The 21,752-nt window shown below is 39.5% G+C and overlaps 1 protein-coding gene and 1 pseudogene across 1 annotated transcript in view; one reads left to right on the forward strand and one right to left on the reverse strand.

Moving 5' to 3' along the window:
- CTNNA3 (catenin alpha 3) overlaps positions 1-21,752 on the forward strand; it is a 1,343,669-nt gene that overhangs the window by 685,032 nt on the left and 636,885 nt on the right. The gene's annotated exons all lie outside the window — the stretch shown is intronic.
- LOC129152077 (phosphoserine aminotransferase-like) lies at positions 1,358-16,302 on the reverse strand (annotated as a pseudogene).

Genomic DNA, 21,752 nt, shown 5'->3' on the forward strand with positions numbered 1-21,752 from the left:
TTTTGGGTTTTCTGAGATTTTGAATAGATGAATTATATGGCAAAATTACTATAGTACTATCTATGCACTGATATTAGAATCTTTTTGTATAATCATTTAAACTAATAGAAGTTTACCTGTTAGGGCCTCAACTCCTAGAATTCAGTGTACTATCTCTAGTTCCCTCTATTTTCTCTTCAGTATTTTATGAGATGTGTAATCTCAAACTGAATGTAGAAAGAGCTACTTATTTTTATTGGATTAGTCAACACTTTGATTACCTAAAATAGTTGTTCCTACAATGAGCTATAGAGTTTCATAATCTTCTATCATTTTATATCATTTTCATAATTTTTTCATATATTAAAAACTACCTATGCTATTTTTTGCCTAGCATTTTTAAAAAAACTTTAAATCATCTCACTTAAAAAAATAACAGAACTCATCCTAAATGATAGTCAACAATTCTAAACATATGTTAACTGCCAGACATAGTTATTGACTGTTATTAATTTTTAATATATATATATACACACACATATGTGTGTGTGTGTGTGTGTGTGTTTATGAGTATTTTAGTGAAAACTTAGAGGAGATTGAGTAATATGTGTTGGCTAAATGAGATTTGGTATTTCTGAGCTTTAATTCTTCATTGACAATGGAGACATAAGCAATTTTGAAAGTTTCAGCCCCTGCAAATTGATACTTCATATCTGCTGAACTAATTACCAAACAGTATTAATAGTAGTTTTGTGGTAAGATATATATTAAAGGCCAATCTAGGTCATATCTGAACAAATCTATATTAATTTACAAGGACTCTAATACCTGTTTTGTTGACATGATAAGATTCAGGGGAGTATTAAATGAGGTGACTGATATGAAATTATGTAAATAATTATGTAAATTTTTAGTTTAGCTTATTTTCTGTATTCCATGAGCTTAAGTCAATTTGTAGACTGAAGAAAGTATCAACCCAGGAAGACCCCTGCCCCATCTCTCCAAAATGAGCAGAAATAAATAACCTGAGGCCCAGAGCAAAGACAATAATAGACACTTTAGAAAGAGCAAGCCCTAAACTTTTGATTTGGTTTTCCTTTTTTTAAAAAATTGTCCTTTAAAAACAGGAAACACACACACACACACACACACACACACACACACACACACACACACACACCCCTATTGCCAGGGTCAATATGTGTTATTGGATTTATACCAAATTCAAGGTTACAATGGCACTGTGCTCTCCCAGCATTACCCAGGGGAAAAGGTTATTAAGAAGAACAAATAAAGGGAATTTGAATGGTTATGGGTTCAACTGCTGGAAGCACTTAAAGGTTTCCTTTATTTTGCTATTTATCCATGCACAATGTCTTTAGTATTTAAATGTGCTCCTTTTTATTGCTGAATCCATTGAGGCGGTGAACTTTATCTTTTTGGGCTGCTTGTGTGGTGTAAATGTAGGATTGCCATCCTGGGAACCATAATTTAATCACCACATAGGTATCATTTAGCTGAAGACATTTTGCCTTGCAACACTTACCCTACAAGTGTTAGGGTGATATATTTAAATTATTTTCCAGCTTCAAGAAATATGCCTCCTCTGTGGTGGGACTTTGGTTGGGTCCGAGGAATTGGGAATAAACATAGAGAATAAAGAAAGACAACAATTGCTTGAGGCACTTTGGTGGTCAACAAGTTGACATTCTTGACCTTGCTATTCAGGAGAAAATAACATATTTATAGGCTCTTCACTATTTCCAGTTTTGTTTTTCCTTGAAATTGTGTCAATAGACTAAACACATAGAATAGTTATTATTTGTTTGTTTCTAGACTGTTTGTACAAAAAGAAAAGAATAATAATGAAGGATTATAAAAAGGATAATAATGAAAAACCCAGATAGCTCAGAACATTTGTGGACTTAGGGAAAGAATTGGCACTGTTGGAGAGTGATGGATAGATCATTCTGTTGAGAACAGTTTTACTTTGTCACATTGCACAAGGCCTCAGAAACCTTGTGCCATCCATCCATCCATCCATCCATCCATCCATCCATCCATCCATCCATCTATCCATCCATCCATTCATTCCTTGTTAATATTTACTTGGTCTTTCTGGCTACTCTGTTTTAAAAATCCTTAATACTTGATTTTCACCTATGACATTTTCCATCATTTTCCATATTCATTCAAGTAAAGGATGGTTGTTGTTTAAGGCCTAAAATTTTATTCATTTGATTGGAGTCTTGTGGGATCTTTTCTCTTATCATGCTATTTCTGTGCCCTTCTTATCCACTGTCTAATTTTGCTCTAACCAGGTTTTTTAGGATCTACTTCTGGCAGGTAATTTGATCTTAAATGCTTAGTATTAAAATGTACTAGTTTGAATTAAATGGATGTCTCAACAGAAGGTGAGTAGGAACTTTGATCTTTAGTGACTCACAATTTAAAAATTGCTTGTATATTACTGTATTGGTGACTAATGTCTCATGTGAGAACCAACTTGATATAGCTAAAGTAGGGGGAAAGGTGCGGAATGTGATCCCAGTACAGGGAACAAATTGAAGTGCTTTTTTATGTAGTTTCAGAAATATTTACTATACTGACATTTCAACAGAGCAGATGCCATGAGCCTATTTAATAGGCATCTAAATAACAGCTCGAGTTCAAAGGATATTACAATAAAAATGTTAAAGTAATGATAAACATTTAAAATATGTAGTGTATAGTATCATGTAGATAGTATGTACCCTACCACTTATAAAAATTTAATGAATCTATTTTCTCTTCAAAATGTGAATACTAGTGTTCTACCTCAGAGTGGCTACTAAAGTAGATAAAGCACATACAGAGAATAGCACAGTTCCTGGTTTAAAACTGATGTGGATAATTAGGTAATTTTTAATTGGATACATTTATTTTAAGCTGAAAATCCCCATAAGAAAATTTCTTGGTAGGAATTTCAGAATATAAAAATACTGTATCTCTGGATTACCATTTGGTATCCAACATTGGAAGATTATGAACCTAACTCTCATATCAGCTCTGTCATTAACCAGCTATTGAATTTTGGCGAGTTTCTGACTCAGTTTCCAGATTTATAAAAATGAAGTATTTTCTGTTGATTTTACTGTGATTCTTTTGTTTTCTATATTCTGTTGGTCAATTAAAAGCAATTGTTGAAAACCCTTTAACACCCCTGTGAACCTCTAGGAAAAATAATAACCTAAATAGAATGACATTTAGGCAGACTGCTGCTTAGATTTGGGTAGGTAGGTGATCTTCAGAAGTTTGTTCTAGATACTGCAAGTACTCCTGATAATATCACCCATGGTGGAGAGCTTCTATCTTGTAAGGAGCTTCATAAAGGAGGATAGAAGGAAGAGACGGAACTGTTGAAAATATAATGCTCTAATGTACACGGTCAAAGATTCTAACAATTCCCAAAGTCACTCCATATATCACTGAGAACTGCATTATTAGAACTATAAATGTGTAGTGATATCAACTATTTGGTATTAAAAACAGACCTTGCTATATAAACATATGGTTTGTCACTTTTATCTCTTTATGAGAATAACAGTATAAAGATATCCCATTGGCCCTTTAGCCTAGAACCATGGTTGGCAAACTGCGGCTTGCGAACCACATGCGGCTCTTTGGCCCCTTGAGTGTGGCTCTTCCACAAAATACCATGGCCTGGGCGAGTCTATTTTGAAGAAGTGGCGTTAGAAGAAGTTTAAGTTTAAAAAATTTGGCTCTTAAAAGAAATTTCAATCATTGTACTGTTGATATTTGGCTCTGTTGACTAATGAGTTTGCCGACCACTTGCCTAGAACACTTAAATACTCACCACATGGTCAAGGTTGACCTGAATGAACAGCTGTGGAGCCCAGACGCCCCCCACTGTTGTCATTTTGAAAAGAATCAGGATTCTACACCTAGTTGACCCTCCACCCTCAATGCTATGAGTTTGTGGGTCTCCAGAAACATTAACTGCACTTTGTGTAAGTCCATGGGCAAGTTTGAATATTGAGATCTAGTTGGAAAAAGTAGCAGCCAAGACAACATAATCTGGAATCATTAGAAAAGCTAAAGTAAGGTGTGTGTTTTTTAATGCTTCCAGTTCAAGTCAAAATGAAGGTGTCTGTTAAGTCTCACAAGCTTTGCAAAGCTGTGGATATTTTGCTGGTCTTTTGGGGAGGGGAGAAGAATCTACAATAAGCATGTTCCTTGGAGAAAAATATTGTGGTTAAGTTTATGAGCTGTTAAGTTAGTTTAAATTTTAATGCATCCCTTATATTCATCTTGCTTCTGTTCTGGGGCTCCACTGGAGCTGCCACTGGACATACATAGAATTCTTGAGGATTATCAATGATATCATAAATCATTTGATATTTGATGGCTGCTGCACAATCATTGTTCTTAATCCACTCCAGGACCAAGTCCATGACTAGATGCTGACGCAGGGAAGTGTGTGGTACTAGGAGTTGTTTCTGGCCTGCACTTTGTACTCCAGGACTGGGGGCACTCTCTGAGGGCAACCCCCCAGCAGGTCATCACAGATGACCAGCTCTGTGACCCCCGCAGAGCCAACCATCAAAAATGTGCACCATCAAAAACCACTCCAACCTTGGAAACCTTGACTTGGATAGGAGGTTTGAGGACATGCCACAAACCAGCACAGCTCCCTTGACATCAGGGATAAAATCAACTCCACACTTTACACAGTCTCGTTGGCACAGTGATACACATAGGAGGTGTCTGGGCTGAGGGTCCAGGTGCTTGGGTCTAGAATTTTTGTATAACTCCCAAGTTTAGGGTGGATGATATTCACAGTCCCAAACTTCTTGGCTTCTTCTGAGGCTTTAGCTGACCAAGCTCCGGTCACCACATAGTCCACACACCTTCCTGCTTTCAGTCAATCAGATTTAAGGGGACAACACTGAACTGGGCCAGGACACCTCCTTGCACAAAAATCTCCTTGTGCTTGGTTGTCCAGAAGGGCTAATTCCAGCACAAGATTCTCTGTGACTTTATGAATATTAGCAAAATCTGATGGCCTGTGGCTTATTTCAAAAACATAGTCTAATAATTCTTTTTGTATCTCTGACAACACCAAGCAGTAGCCTGGTGGGCTGGCCGGAAATTGACCACTTGTCTTGAGGCATCCTTAATGCTGCAGGCACTACTGCCTCCAGTCAGTGGGAGAGAACTGAGCATGTGGGCTGTGGGCTGTGGGCTGCGCGAGTCTCTGCCATGTGATTCTTAAAAACATAAAATTATGCTTTATATGAATTATTGATGCTGGGTCACAAATGGAAAATAATCAAACACGAGGAATATTAATAGCCACTATGGCAATAATAATTCTTATAAATGATTGTTGATTTCAAGTACCATTTTTAGTGCAGACCAAATTTAAATTACCCACCTTCAGACAAAATAATTCCTTTACAAGCTAATAATGTTAAAGGGTGTTTTATATGTACACTAGAGGCCCAGTGCATGAAAATTCAATATATTGGAGGGGGGTCCCTCAGCCCGGCCTGCCCCCTCACACAGTCTGGGAGCCCTCAGGGGCTGGAGGCAACCCAGCGATCAGAGGAAGGCGACGCCCCCATCACACCTCTGCTGCTGCCACTGCCGGCAGCGCAAGCCTTGGCCGGCCCTGGTTACCTGTACCTCGGGCTGGCCCTGGACTGCTGGGCAGCCGACATCTGAGGCTTACCTGCACTTCGGGCCAGCACTGGGTGGCTAAGGGTCTGGGGGACTCCAGAGGCAGGTGTGCAGAGCGGCCAGACCTGCCTGGGGGTGGGCCTGGCTGTGCCACACACCTGCTGTCCTGGTGGGGCTGAGGGGACTGGGCGCCACCATCTTGTGGCTGTGGGCACCACCATCTTTGAGGGCGTGGCAGTCAATTAGCATAATCCCTCCTTATTGGCTGTGGGTGCTGCCATCTTTGAGGGCATGATGGTCAATTAGCATATTTCCTCTTTATTTTATAGGATAGATACCTTTTTAACCTTTTGCACTCGGATGTTGAGTGTGACTCCACACGGTTAGCATTAGAATAAAGGAATCGAAAAAAAAGCAAGCGAGTGCAAAGGGTTAAAGAAAATGTGGCATTTAAAATCAGCATTTGGTAAACTAAAGCTACACAGGCAACTGGTAAAATAGATTTAATAGGTAAATGTGTCATAATTTATATTTGTTAAGTACAATGTAACCAGTTTAAAATTTATTTTACAAAATAGTCCTATAGAAGTTTTGCCATCTTCCCAGTTAATTCTTATATATTTCATAGTTTTTCCAAGTTAAACATGTACCAGGTGATAGTGGATGAGTGTGATATGTAGCCCATTCATATAGAAATAAACATTGGTAAGGGTTTACTGCTTGAGTAAGAATTACTGCTTGCACTGGTAAAAAAAAAAAAAAAATCTTGATTGTAACAAGGTCCATTCAGTCCCAATATTCTCATAAATATACACAGTGTCCTAATAAGTATGAGTCATTAATTAATTAACATATTCAATAGTAATTATTGCAGTAAGTGCCAGGCATATACTAAGTCCTGGGGAGAGTGTGGTGAACAAAACTGACTCTGTCCTGCCCTAGCTGGTTTGGTTCAGTGGCTAGAGCCTTAGCCCTCAGATTAAAGGGTCCCATATTCCATTCTGGTCAAGGGCATGTACCTCAATTGCAGTCTGGATCCCTGGACCTGGTCAGGGCGAGTGCAGGAGGCACCCAACCAGTCAATTTTTCTCTCTCACATCGATGTTTCTGTCTGTCTCTCCCCATCTCTCCTACTCTCTCTAAAAATCAATGGAAAAATATCCTCCTTGGGTGAGGACTAACACCAAAAAAATAAAAAGTGACTTAGTCCTTTACCCTCCTAGTATTTCTAGTCTATTTGTTAGGGAAGATCCACATTAATCAGTTAATCACAAAAATGAATTTTTACTTATAAGCTGCAATAGCATTGTGAGAGCTATGAGCATGGGAAGGCTTCTTGGCAGAAGCATCATTGGAAATCAGATTATAAGAATGAGGAGGAAATAACCAGGATAAGATTATAGGGACTGGGAAATAGGAAGAGAATTTTGGGTTGAGATATCAACATAAGCAGAACCCCTTGAAGGGGGAGGGAATGGCATGTTTAAGAATTAGGAAAGGCTTAAAGGTTGGAGCACAAATAGTAAAAAGAGAGCCTGAGGATGGAGCTGGAGGCATGGTTAGGCAGAGGCCAAATCAGGGCCTTAACATATAAGACCATTGGGAGCTTTAAGGATGTAAGGGCTTGGGTCCTGTTAAAATCTTTCAAAGGGAAAACATTGATGGATTTTAAAGAGGGGCTCCTTGTTGTTGTTGCTAATCTTCCCTCAATGGTATTTTTCCATTGATTTTTTTTAGACAGAGTGGAAGGGAGGGGAGAGGCAGAAACATCGATGTGAGAGAGTCACATTGGTCGCCTCACGTACATTGGAGCCTGGGATCTAGTCAGCAACTGAGGTACATGCCCTTGACCAGAATCGTACTCAGGGCCCTTCAGTCCATGGGCCAATGCTCTATCCACTGAGCCAAACTGGCTAGGGCTCTAGTGGTTCATTGATATTAAACTCAGGTCCCACTGCACCAAGAATTCAAAGAAATTAACTTATGTTCTGTATAAGATTGTGCCTCTCCTATCATTGTCTGATAGTCCTCGTTTGTGTCTGACACTGCTCTTGTCCCACATTTTCTTGGCTGGGATATTGGTTTTATTTTTTGTACATAGGTTCTTTTTACTTAATATCTGCTAACCTAATAATTTAAAGAGCATTTTGTTTCTTTTTGTGACTCCACCAGTTTATTTATTTTAAATTAAATTTCTTGGCATAAACTATTGTTTAATAACATTCTATAAGTTGTAGGTGTACAACTTTATATCATCTGTATATTTCATTGTGTTCACTCACTACCCAAAGTCTAGTCTTTTATCATCATACTAGAGGCCCAGTGCACAAAATCATGCATGGGTGGGGTCCCTCCACCTGGCCAAAGATCGGGGCCGATCGGGGCCATCTCACCCAGTCCTTGAGGGAGGTTGGCCACCTGGGGAGGGACCACAGGAGGGCCTCAGGGCATGTCCGGCCCTGTCTCGTCCAGTCCCTATCTGCCTGACCCCAGCAGCAAGCTAACCTATCGGTCAGAGTGTCTGCCCCTGGTGGTCAGTGTATGTCATAGTGAGCAGTTGATCAGCCTTAGCATATCATTAGCATATTACTCTTTGATTGGTTGAATGGTCGACCGGTCACCAGTTGATTGGACACTTAGCATATTAGGCTTTTATTATATGGGATGTTTGACCCCCTTTAACCTCTTCATCCTCTCCTCACATCCCTTCCCCTGTGGTGCTGTTGGTATCTGTGAATTTATTTTGCTTGTTCATTTGTTACTTTTTGTTTTATATCCCACATGAGTGAAGTCACATGGTACTTGCTCTTTTCCATCTGACTTATTTCACTTAGCATCATACTCTCAAGATCCATCTATGTTGTCACAAATGGCTGAGTAATATTCATTGTATATATGTACCACATGTTCTTTATCTAAACATTGATCAAAGAACACTTAGGTTGTTTTCATGTCTTGGCCATTGTGAATAATGCTGCAGTGAACCTAGGGCTACATATATCTTTTTGAATAAATATTTTCACATTTTCAGGCAGATAGCCAGAAAAGGGATTATTGCATCATGTGGTAGCTCTATTCTTAACTTTCTGTGGAAGCTTTATATTATTTTTTCATAGAAACTGCACCAATTTACATTCCCACCAGCAGTGTACAAGGGTTATGTTTTCTCTTCATCCTCTCCAACACTTGTTATTTCCTATCTTATTGATAATACCCATTCTAACAGGTGTGAGATGGTATCTCAGTGTGGTTTTGATTCTCATTTTCATTATAGCTAGGGAAGTAGAACATATTTTCATATATCTGTTGGCCATCTGTATGTCTTGGGAAAAGTATCTGTTCAGATCCTCTACTGTTTTTTAATTGGATAGTTTGTTTTTCTGTTGTTGGGCTGTATGTGTTCTTTGTATATTTTGATATTATCTCTTTATCAGAGGTATTGTTTGTGATAAAACAGTACTTATGTAATAGGGTCTATGAGAGAATTCAATAAAATAATGTCTATAGATCTAGTGCTTGGTACATTTTAAGTAAACTATTAACATTTGATATTATTGCTGTTACGTTATTGCTATTCTTTAGCCTTTGCTTCTCCTCCACATAGTCTGAAAAATTTGGCCATGGTTTTACATATTAATTCAGAATTAATATTGTCTTAGTTTTTTTTTTTTTAATTGACTTTTAGATAGGGAGGAAGGGAGAGGGAAAGAGACATCAGTATGAGAGAGAAACATCGATGGGCTGCCTCCAGTCCGCCCTCTTTCCGGTGCTTGAGACTGCAACCCAGGCATGTGTCCTAAACAGGAATCAAACCAGCAATCTTTTGGTATATCAGATGACTCCCAACAAACTGGGCCACACCAGGCAGGGCATCTATTAGCTTTTTTTCTCTATATCCTCAGTATTTCTGGCCTGTCGGGTCAAAGAGGTGGGGATAGGGAACAATTCTTTTGAGTAGAGAAATTTCCTAGTTGAGGCAAAACGCTTATTTTATAGAGTTGCCAGGTATATCTTTTCCTTTCATCTCTCCAGTGGCACATGTCTATGAGCTAACATGTAGCACCCTGTCCCTACCAGAGGACTGATTACATATATATACTTTCATAGTAACAGGTACTGGCTCCTACCCTGCTGACTCTGAAGTGCTCCCTGCCCATGCTGAAGTGCTGGTGCTCATACATTTCTTGTCCAATATTTTGAATAGCACTGTCCCTACTCCCACCCACATTACCATTTAACTGCTTCCTGCACAATATAACCTATATCAACATGAAAAATTCTCCACTTAATTACAGTACCAAGAACCCACAGGGATCAGTATCTTCTGTTCTTCAACAAGTTGTTACAAAAAGCAAAGTTTTTCTTAAATGGATTGTATGTTTACATTGATTTAGCAGGGGTAATAGTAAATTTTCATGAACTTGAAAGCCACTGATTTTGACTTCAGTTTCTTTCTATAAGAACAAATGTTTACCACGCGCCCCTGGGTCCGGGTGAAGCTAGATCCCGGGTCCGGGTGAGGCCATGTGCCCCTGGATCTGGATGAGGCTGGGTCCCGGGCCCGGGTGAGGCCACTTGCCCCTGGGTCCGGGTGAAGCTGGATCCTGGGTCCGGGTGAGGCCATGAGCCCCTGGATCTGGGTGAGGCTGGGTCCCGGGTCCAGGTGAGGCCACGCGCACCTGGGTCCGGGTGAGGCCACACATCCCTGGGTCCGGGTGAGGCCTCGCACCCCTGGGTCCAGGTGAAGCTGGATCCCGAGTCCGGGTGAGGCCGCGTGCACCTGGGTCCAGGTGAGGCCACGCGCCCCCTGGGTCCGGGTGAGGCCACGTGCCCCTGAGTCCAGGTGAAGCCGTGCCCCTGGGTCCGGCCGAGACCAAACCAGAGGGAGTCGGACCTGCATTACCACCATTTGTCCACCATCCAGAGCTGAGGGGTCAGTGCCGACATGTACACATAAGGAACTGGTGGACATTGATATTGGGTCTCAAAAGAACTGTTGGTCCAGAAAGAAACTCACTGCAGACTGATTCATTTGCCTGTCAGCATAATTATTATTGCTCGTCTCACATTCAGTTCTTACAAGTATATCTCTAGTGACACATGATCTCACTCATCTAGGGGAAATGATGAACAACATAGACTGATGAACAAGAACAGAACCAGAAACAAGGAGGCATCGATCTGACTATCGGGCCTCAGAGGGAGGATAGGGGAGGGTGGGGGGAGGGGGGAGAGATCAACCAAAGGACTTGTGTGCATGCATATGAGCCTAACCAATGGTTAAGTTCAACAGGGGGTTGGGGCATCCGTGGGGAGGGGTCTGGGATGGGAATGGGGGGATGAGGACAAATATGTGACACCTTAATCAATAAAGAAATTAAAAAAAAAGAACAAATGTTTAATGAGCATATTAATAGAGCAAAAAAAGATGTTTTACTTCTAGAATGGTAGAAGAAAATTTTTTTTCACATACTTGTAACAAGCAGCCCACTTGTTATTTATAAATTATTACACTTAATTAAACGTGTGTTTATCACACATGATTCTTACCTACTAGTATTTAATAAAGGGTCTAAAAAAATCCTTTAATTCACAGCCCAGCTTCAACAATAGCTATCTTCAATTATCATGGGCCCACAAATTTCCATATCTTTCAATAGTTATTTGATGTATATTTGCACAAAATTGACACCTCCCTACAATCAGGTACAAGAAAGTCAAGTTTCATTTTTTAAAACAGGCGTCCTCAAACTACGGCCCGCGGGCCACATGCGGGTGTTTATGCCGTTTTGTTTTTTTACTTCAAAATAAGATATGTGCAGTGTGCATAGGAATTTATTCATAGTTTTTTTTTAAACTATAGTGCAGCCCTTCAACGGTCTGAGGGAGAGTGAACTGGCCCCCTGTTTAAAAAGTTTGAGGACCCTTGTAAAATATTTAGATGGTGTGAATGAGCGACTGATGTAAATCATTTGAGCTCATTCCTTTAGTGCTTGCTGGTATGGTTCTTCTCACGCAAGGCTTGTGCTTCTCTGTGTGTTTTGTTAACCCGTAAAGTTCTGAGTGCATAAGGTTAAATCTGTATCTCATGCCCCATGATTTCTAGCGAGTTCATTTAGCTCTGTTTCCTTAAGGCTGACGGAAGGAGGAGTTAATATCCTCAGCCTTCTAACAGCAGGCATTGGAAAGGATCATGCCTATCTCTCATGTTACTAACTCTCTAAGCCAGACTGCAAAAAATATTACAGGCAACAGATAGTTTCGTTTTCAATTCAGACACCCATTATTTGATGTTTACAGGCCATTTCTAATTCTGCATCCAAAATTTATGGTTGATTCTGCCGATTATCATCAAAACAATCTCCTGCAACTCAGCTGTGCTTCATCGGGAGCTTTGTGCTGCTTTATCAGTCTTCCCTGACGTCTAGGACTGATAGATAGCACCACGTCCAAATCACCCCAATCCAGAGAGCTGGGGTTTATTACTCCCTAGATGCCTGTCTCACCTACTGCATAGGCCAGTTGGCACAGGCTCAGTGAGAGGGAATATTGACCCTTGGGAAAGAGAGCAGAGGTCATTAAATAAAATCTTATCATTTGAGACTGACACCATCTAAGCCAAACTAGATGGTATCATTTCATTAAGCTAAGTTTATTGGTTTTGTTCAGTGCTAAATAATAATGAAGCAAAGGTATTGCCTAGTCTCCCTTGCAAATTGAAGTTGTAGGGTGCAGTATAGCTCTAGCCAGTTTGGCTCAGTGGATAGAGCATCGGCCTGTGAACTGAAGGGTCCTGAATTTGATTCAGGTCAAGGGCATGTACTTTGGTTGCAAGCTCGATCCTGGGCCCAGGTTGGAGTGCGTGTGGGAGGCAACCAATCGATGTATCTCTCTCATCCATGTGTCTCGGTCTCTCCCCCTCCTTCCATTCTCCCTCTAAAAAAATTAAAAAAAAAAAAGAGTGGAGTATAATCTCCTAAAGAGATAGTAAAATAGTGGCAGGAGCTGCTTCAGATTCAGAGGCACATTTCAAATGGTTATTTTATAGTTTCCCTTTTGAATATAGAATACTTAGTTTGCCTGTCAGATACCTGGGTGTTTTCTAGGCTCTGTTTGATAGCATTAATTAGAGCTACTGAAGGACCGTAGAAATCTCTGCATTGATTGTCTGTAGAGGAATGACTCACTAAATCTGCATTTTTGAAAGGATGTGGTAGCTCATGCATCTATTATCCATAGACCAGGTGGTAATTTATTTTAAATCTTGCTCATTGGGCTGAGGATGAGAATATCTTTTGCCACCAGTGCCTACCTGCTTTTGTGCTTTTGTTGTGGCCTGTCACTTGCCCCTCCTCACTTCCAGGGAAACTAAAACTAACAAAAGTCGACAAGGGGGCTAGGCTTGGTCATAAACAGGCTTCCTATTTCTTCCTACTTAAATTGAAGACCGTTCAGTGCTTCCCTGAGACTTCGCCTTCTGCCATGAAGCAGCAACAGGGCAGAGAGAAAAATAGAGGAAAAACCCACAAGTGATAGGGCAGTGAATGAGTCCTCCCCACTTTTTGTCTAACTCCCCTCACCAGGTAAATTGCTACTTCCTGAGGGACCAACAACTGGAAATATTCCTCCAGTAGTGTTTCCTTCTGGAAAGTGAAATAAAAAATGTCCTACATGTAGGGAAATATAACCAGAAGGCAATAAGTACTCCCAACTCCAGTTGGTACATGGAGATCAGATCTGGAAGGGACCCCAAGAAGTCTGTCTGTTCCTATACCCCATTTTACAGGAGAGGTAAAATTTTTGAGCCCCATAGAGACGATGTGATTTGCCCAAGTTCATACATTCGGTAAGTGAAAAAGTTAGGACTTAAACCCTGTCCTCTGAATCACTTAGTAGAGATTTTTTCCCCCCTCCACATCAGTATTCTGAATGAAAAAAAAAATACACAAAACTTAAAAAGATATATTTAGAATTAGTCTTAGAACAATTGCTTTAAATAGAGGAGAGTTTTCTTTGAAGTTGCATTGTGAATTTTAAATTTGTGTCATTCTAGGTGTGTCTGAGGCAACACTCTGAAGCTGGTTCATTGCCCTTAGGTTTTCTCCCTTGTGATGCCCTGTCATCCCCTTAACTGACTCAAGCACTGTCCTCGGGTGTGCTCTCTGTGAATGGTCAATATTCTACATTTTTCCCAACAAATCTTCTTCTTCCTACTCTTCTTTCCCAACAACAAATAGCCAATATATGTAAATAAGGACTGTAGCTCAGTGGTTGAGCTTGGACCTATGAACCAGAAAATCACTGGTTCGATTCCTAGACAGGGCACATGCCTGGGTTTCAGGGTCAATCCCCAGTGTGGGACTTGCAGGAGGCAGCCAATCAATGATTCGCTCTCATCACTGATGTTTCTACCTGTCTCTCCCTTTCCCTTCCTCTCTGAAATCAATGAAAATACATTTTTTTTAAAAAGTAGGATATTAAAAAAAAAACGGTAAAATAAAGCAATTATATTTTTAGCTCCTACTGTCCCTTTTATAAGGTGGGCTAAATTCTTTCCCTGATCCTGGATGAAAAGTCATGCAATCACAAAACTTTTCTAGTCATCTTAGGTGTTTAGTGTCATTCCCTCTCTTCTAATCAGTTATTAGAAATATAATTGTCAAAACTTCTATCTTTATTTAAATTGAACCCCAATTTCCCACAGGGTAGGCCTATTGCAGGAAGGAGATCAATAGTTGGGAAATAGATGTTTTGGGTCTTTTATTTCTTTTTCTCCCCCTTTCTGGCGTGGAGCAAGGGGAAGGAGAGGTAAGGGGAACAGGCTCTAGACTGACTGTATTGGGTAGGGTCCCAGCAAGATAAAACATGGTGCACCAAGTTAGTAATTTGAGAAGACTATATTAAAGGGCTTTTTTTTTACATAGTTGTGGGCAAGGTTCAGGAGAACCAACAAGGGTATACCAAGACCCTGGGCTAGCACTTCCCAGGCCTGAAGGAGCAAGTGAGGGGAGTGGTTCCTGGACCCTGGAAGGGCAGCTGTATGAAGAAGGCTGCCTGTCAGGAGCTGAGGATTTACAGCCACTCCGGAGAGGAACAGCTAGAAAATAAACACCCAGCCTTACTCTCCTCTCACCCACTGAAAGCAGGGAACAAGGGAGCATCTCTAGGACATTTGGGCTGTGGGGCAGAGGGTGGTGAAAATGGTGGAGAGTGAATCTGGAGGGGCCGGTGGAAAACCTGACACAGGTGCCTTTGCAGGCTCTCTATTTCACCAGCAGTTCGCTAGATATGTGTGATTGTCTCTTCTGCAGCAACTGCTTATTCTCAAAGTCCAGCAGTTTCTGTAACTCCTCTCGGCTTAGCTTTATTTACTGATCTAGGCAATGATCTTGGAAAAAAACAACAATAAGATGACCCCAGACCAGCTATCTTTTGCAGGAGGCTTCTGGACCACAGTGAATGTTCAGACATTGGAGTTCAGTCACCTCTTCTGCCTATTCATCAGCAAACTAGCCAGCCACCTCGCCAAGGAGATTTCTCAGGAGAGAGTTTACACTTGTCCAGTTGCCAGGTCCTCCTATCGTGCTGTCTTAATGGTCCCATTGAAGTCTCCCTTTCCAGACTTATGTTGGCGAGGGTGTAGGAAGGAAGGTGGGAATCCCAGATTAGCTTTGGCCGTTTCTCTTCAGAAAAACTTCTCTGTCACCACACATTCCAACCTTTACTAGTAATATCGTCATTATAGAAGAAAGTTTCAGAGTCATGTAACTTGTCTTTAATTATTTCTTTTGAAAATCATTATCTTGTTCTAGCTCATTAGTGTGAAATGTCCTATGTGTATCTTGGTGGTTTAGGTAAAGCAAAACATTCTGAAAGAAATAAAGAGAAATGGAAAGTTTCATACATTGGGTAGGGTTTGGGAGTGGGGGGATGTGGGGAAGAAGAGAATATCTTCAAGCAGGTATCATTGGTGACTTTCAATTTATACCAATTGCATCATATAAGTATTTATTTTGACTGCACATAATTAGATCCTGTTTATGTTTTTTTCTATTGAAGATGTATATACAAATTCAGTTTTATAGCAAACTAGAGGCTTGGTTCATGAAATTCGTGCATGGGGGGGGGGACCCTCAGCCCAGCCTGCACCCTTTCCAATTCAGGATTCCTTGGGGGATGTCTGACTGCCAGTTTAGCCAGGGATCAGGCCTAAACTGGCAGTTGGACATCCCTCTCACAATCCGGGATCGCTGGCTCCTAACTGCTCACTTGCCTGCCTGCCTCATTGCCCCTAACTGCCCCCCACCCCTGCCAGCCTGGTTGCCCCAAACTTCGCCCCCCTGCCGGACTGGTTGCCCCTAACTGCCCCCAGGCCGGCCTGGTTGCCCCTTACTGCCCCCCTCCCTGCTGGCCTGGTTGCCCCCAACTGCCCTCCTCTGCCAGCCTGGTTGCCCCTTACTGTACCCCCTGCCAGCCTGGTCACCTCCAACTGCCCCCCTCTGCTGGACTGGTTGCCCCCAACTGCCCCCCCCTGCTGGCTTGGTCACCCCATGCAGCCTGCTGTTCAGTCGTTGGTCATCCCTCCCTCACTAACCCCTTTGCCGGCCTTGCTGCTGGTCGTTACTGTGACTGTGACGGCATTCCGGAAAATTTGCATATTCCTCTATTATTAGTAATACTTTTAATAGGTTAAGTAGGCTTGCTATAAAATAGAATATACTTAAAGAGAATATACTTATTCTCTTTATTTGAAAAGAAATTTTAGTTTTAAAAGAAATTATAACCTGCTAATTTATTTTATCATTTTAAATTGATTTTAGAGAGATAGAGGAAGAGAGAGAATAAAAGGGAGAGAGAAACATTGATTTGTTGTTCCACTCATTCATGAATTCATTGCTTGATTCTATGCCCTGACTGGGAATAGAACCTGCAACCTTAGTGTTTCAAGATGATGCTCCAACCAACTGAGCTGTCTGGCCAGGGCCTAAAAGAAAAATTTCAGAATCCAACTTTCTTTAAAGTGGAACCTCTTTATGCTACAGAATCTGAAACTCTTTGAATTATGAACCTGAAAGTGTTCATTGAAAATAGCAATGCTAGAAAGAATTTCTTTTAATCAGGAAATAATAAATCCATTGTACTCTTATTTTATAACTAGAGGCCCAGTGCATGAAAATCATGCACTAGGGGTTGGGGGTTCCCTCAGCCTGGCCTGTGCCCTCTTGCACACAGTCCAGGAGCCCTCAGGGGATGTCAGATATCCTTAGCACTGCCACGGAGGCAGGAGAGGCTCCCACCACCGCCTCTGCACTCGCCAGCTGTGAGTCCGCTTCAAGGCTTCTGGCTGAGTGGCGCTCCCCATGTGGTGGTCAGTGCATGTCATAGCACTAGTCATTTCACCATTTGGTCAATTTGCATATTAGCCTTTTATTATATAGGATGTTAAAATGAACCTGTTATCAAGACACAGATTGCAGTTGATGGTGAAAGTGAAAATAATAATCAGAATGTGGAAATCTATCTATTCTATATTTCACATATATGGGCCATGATAAACTTTGTTAGTCTCTAAACTCTATAAAGCTCTATAAACTTTATAAAGCTCACTGTCTGTGAAGTTTGCATACTGAGCATAATTAAACTGGAAAAACCTGGCTTTGGAAACAAAAAGAGTGGGAATTAGACTTAAGAAACTGGAGGAATGGCAGGAGATAAAATTTTAATGAGACAAGTGTTGTTCTAATAGTTTACCTCACAAAGCAGTATATAGACAGAAACATTGCTAGAGAACAGGATGGAAAATGGTTTATTTGATCTATGTGTATAATGCCATATCATTGCTTATTAGACTCTGGAGTGATTTTGAAAATAAAATAAGAGTATTTGCCAAAAGAACTCAAGGTATAATTGATAACATAAGATATTGAATTCTTTCACTTCCTTGCAGATGCTCTTATATCAGCATCACAGATGTTTTCTTCATGGTAGGCACTCTCCAGAAACTGGCTGCTGGGTCATGACTTACAAAATCAAAAGAATTTCCAGAATGAGCCAGATCTCCTTCTGAAATACACCAAGAACCTCTAACAATGACTCAATAAAGGGATTTTGAAAATTGAATTGTCAGTAAAAATATAATATACAATTTAACCATTAATTGATATCAGAGGATTTGTAAACTCTGGCCTGTATATCTATATTTTGTCTACATGAAGATTATACATTTTCAATGGCTCAGTGTCTAGTGTAAAAAGATCTTTAAAATCTTTCTATTGACCATAAGCAAATCCTCTTCAAATAGATCAATATCATGTTTCTTATGTTTATTTATTCATATATCAGTCAATCATTTTAAAACAATCATTCAAATCAATAAATACTAAGCATACATTATGACCAAGAAGCACTATGAATATAGCAATGAATAACATAGTTTATGCTTTCTATCATCTGTCATCTTGAAACTATTATTAATGCTAATAGTAAATATAATTTTTAGATGACAGTTACTACCTACATGCTTTATGTACAGCATCTCATATAATTTTCACAACAACCTCTAAACAGGTATTGCCATCCTCATTCTACAGGTGAGGACACTAAGGCTTAACTTACATTATTTTATGTGGTCATCTTGTTAATAAGTCTTGGCACTAAGATATGAAGATCATCTATCTGATTCTCCTATTACAGCAGCTTATAATAGCAGTTTAACACAAATGTTATTTTAAATGCAATGTATTTGACATAAAATATCCTAACAAGCTGAGAAAATAAGTCCACTTTTAAAAACAAAGAAATTATTTTAATGTCAATTCTGCAAATGACTGATTTAACCAGTTTTGATTGTGATATCGGACAGATTTCTTATGTCATTGTTTTAAACGCTAAAGCAATGTATTTATTCAAACGGAAATAACAACAAAATACACACAGAGACCCATGAGTCTGACAGGTTCTCTATGATTCTGCTATGTTAAATAAAAATATTATGTCACCATTAAATAAAGCCATCATTTTGTAAAACAAATTTAAAAAACAAAGGTAGAAAATGGAAATATTGTCCTAGCCAGTTTGGCTCAGTGGATAGGGTGTCAGCCTGAGGACTGAAGGGTCCTAGATTTGATACAGGTCAAGAGCATGTACCTTGGTTGCAGGCTTGCTCTCTGGCCCTGTTTGGGGCCCTGTGAGGGGCAACCAATAGATGAGCCTCTCTCACACTGATGTTTCTCTTTGTCTCTCCCCTTCCCTTCCACTTTCTCCAAAAGTCAATGGAAAAATACTCTCAGGTAGGGATTAAAAAAAAAAAAAGGAAATACTGTCAGATTAAAAACAAGTTTTTATGGTTAAATAACTAGGCCATATTTATTTTTGTATTTTCACCACATGAGTCCTGAGACAAGTATTTAGGAATCATTAATGTACATAATATTTTTGGTTCCTGCCCTGAATGTAAGTAAAACCTAGAATTTAGAGCATATTCCCTTCATTTAATAGTAACCATAGCATAGAAACAGTCACTGACCTAGGAGCTGGCAAGATCTGAAACCCATTACAGCAGGGGTCACAAGCATAGCTTACTGCTGAATCATGAATTAATTACTCCATCAATTAAATTCATAAGCTATTTTTTCCAATTTCTTCTTATTAAGAACTACATGTTCCGGAGTCTGCTGGATTTTAGTGGAGGACAAGAAACTAGGTCAAGAAGAGAGGGGAAAATGGTAGTCCTGGAATGAGGCAAGTTACAAAACATCACAGGGTAAAGTAAAAATCGTGAAAGAGCCAGTGATTTTAGGAAATAAAGTAGCAGCTTACTCCTGACTCTTCCATTCTCTTTCAAGGTTACCTGTTGGTCAGTGGGGTGAATTTTTACATATACACTTGCACATATATATGACTGATTTTTCCATGGTATCCTCTTTAAAAGAGAAACTCATAGCTTGTACCCATCTCTGAAATTCAAAGGAAATAAGTAACATCACCACTGAAACAATTTGAATTTTATTGCAGTACGAACCCAGGAATAGTTCTTTCATGTTTGGTGCATATCAGTTGAAATCCTGTGGCCTTTCATAAGCATCTTTGGTATGAGAATACATGCATCAGGCTGTCCTGTTTCCCGTTTTGACTAGAATTCCAGGACTAAATGCTTTTAGAACTGGGAGGGACTCAAGATCATACAGTTCAATGGCCTCCTTTTACAGAGTGTAAGGACGGGACAGGTAATTCAACTTAGTTATGGTCACCCAGGGAGCTTATTTCAGAACCCCCATTTTCTGATCCAAGGATTAAATTTCATACCAAGTCTTTCTTATAGGGAATAATAATAACAGTCTTTTAATAAAAACACTGACAGCTAACAGGATGGATGTTAACTACTTTTGTTAAAGAACATATGCACTAATTTTATTAATAAAGCGGTTTGAATATTATTTACTATTGATAAAAGTGTGGTTAACATTTATTTATGTTACCCACAGCCATTAACTGAGTGCCAAACACTGTAGTAGATACTAAGATTGCAGTTAAGAGTTGACAATTTATAAGATGAAGCAGAGTGTAAATTAAAGATGGCAAAAGTTTCACAGTTATTATAATTGAAATATGCAGAGCAATGAGTGGAAACACAAATGAGAAGCGTTTTAATTTTTAACTTTAACTTTTTTTTTGTTTAGTGTGGTGTTGAAGAGAGTCAGAAAGATGATATAGAGAATGAGGCACTTGAACTGAGTCTTGAATTAATGACTTACAAATTTTCCCTTTGAATGAGAAGAGCTTAGGGAATCCCAGTATAAAGGTTTAGTGTGGAAAAACGGAAATCAGTCAGCAGGTGTAGTTCAGGAAATGCAAGTATTAGTAACAATGGTGACACTATTGGTAAGTACAATAATAACTGCTAACATTATTTGTGCTCTTCTATTTGCCCAAACTTGTACACTCTTCATCTCTTTATTCCTTAAAACAATCCTGTAATAGTGTAATCACTGTATTATCTCTATGTTATAGGTACAAAAAGTAAGACTTTGAGCGATTAAGTACTTTGTCCAAGAACTTAAAGCTGTCAAGAGATGGAGCATAGATTCAAATACAATTCTAATTGAATCTACAAACATCTATAATATGTTGCTTATTTTTAAGAAGTGCATTTATATAATTTATATAAAATTAATTTGGGTTTAGGTTATAGTTCATTCATTCATGGTGGATAAAGCCTGAGATTGGACGCAACTCAATTTGATGCTATGTCTTACTGCATTTCCTCCTGGAATACCATATTTAAGCTTACTGAACTTCAGTATCTTCATGTGCATATGTATGAAGAGTTATTGTGAATGGCATTGGATACAATATATGTACAGTATTTTGCTGTGGAAGGCGTTTCAGTCTTTGGTCTCCCCTCACGGACCCCCCCAGCCCCATCTCAGCAGTCACCTACCTGGAGGCAATATTTTACTTCCCTAGACAATATAAAAGTTCAAGACATTTTCAGTCTTTAACCTATTTCCCTTGATAGGTGTCATTCTATTCATATAAAGCTATTTTTCAAAACCTCCTTTCAAGTCTCAGAGTTAATTTTTTGTTTGTTTTCGTTTTATGTTCATAGCACAGACCTTGTTTCAGAAAGATTTTTAGGATGTTTTCCTCATATGCCATTTCGTACAGTGACATTCTAGAAGAGATTTCATTTTTATGCTTGTCTATTTGTATGTCTTTCATGCCTGAAAAGTGTTGACTAGAATCTATGCCTCTGTTCTGTGTTAAGCATAAAAATATTTTTAAAGCTATTTCTGCAGAAAAGAACTAACTTAAGGGCATCATATTTTATCTTTACCGTGAAAGAAAGAATTCCCATTTAAAGGGAGATGTGTCATTTTAAAGGGTTGAATAAAATGGCACACATTTAAACTACAGAAACAAAATCATAACAAAACAACAACAAAAACATTTGTTCTTATTGTTTCAATTTCATGCAGGACTCCTTTCTGCACTGATAACATTTTCATTTGATTATGAACTAGATAAATTTTCATTTGCTTTAAAACTCATCCTTTAGTATTTGAAGCTTCATAGTTTTTTGAGGTCAGCAT

The sequence above is a fragment of the Eptesicus fuscus genome, chromosome 17 (assembly GCF_027574615.1).
Source record: "Eptesicus fuscus isolate TK198812 chromosome 17, DD_ASM_mEF_20220401, whole genome shotgun sequence".
NCBI lineage: Eukaryota > Metazoa > Chordata > Mammalia > Chiroptera > Vespertilionidae > Eptesicus > Eptesicus fuscus.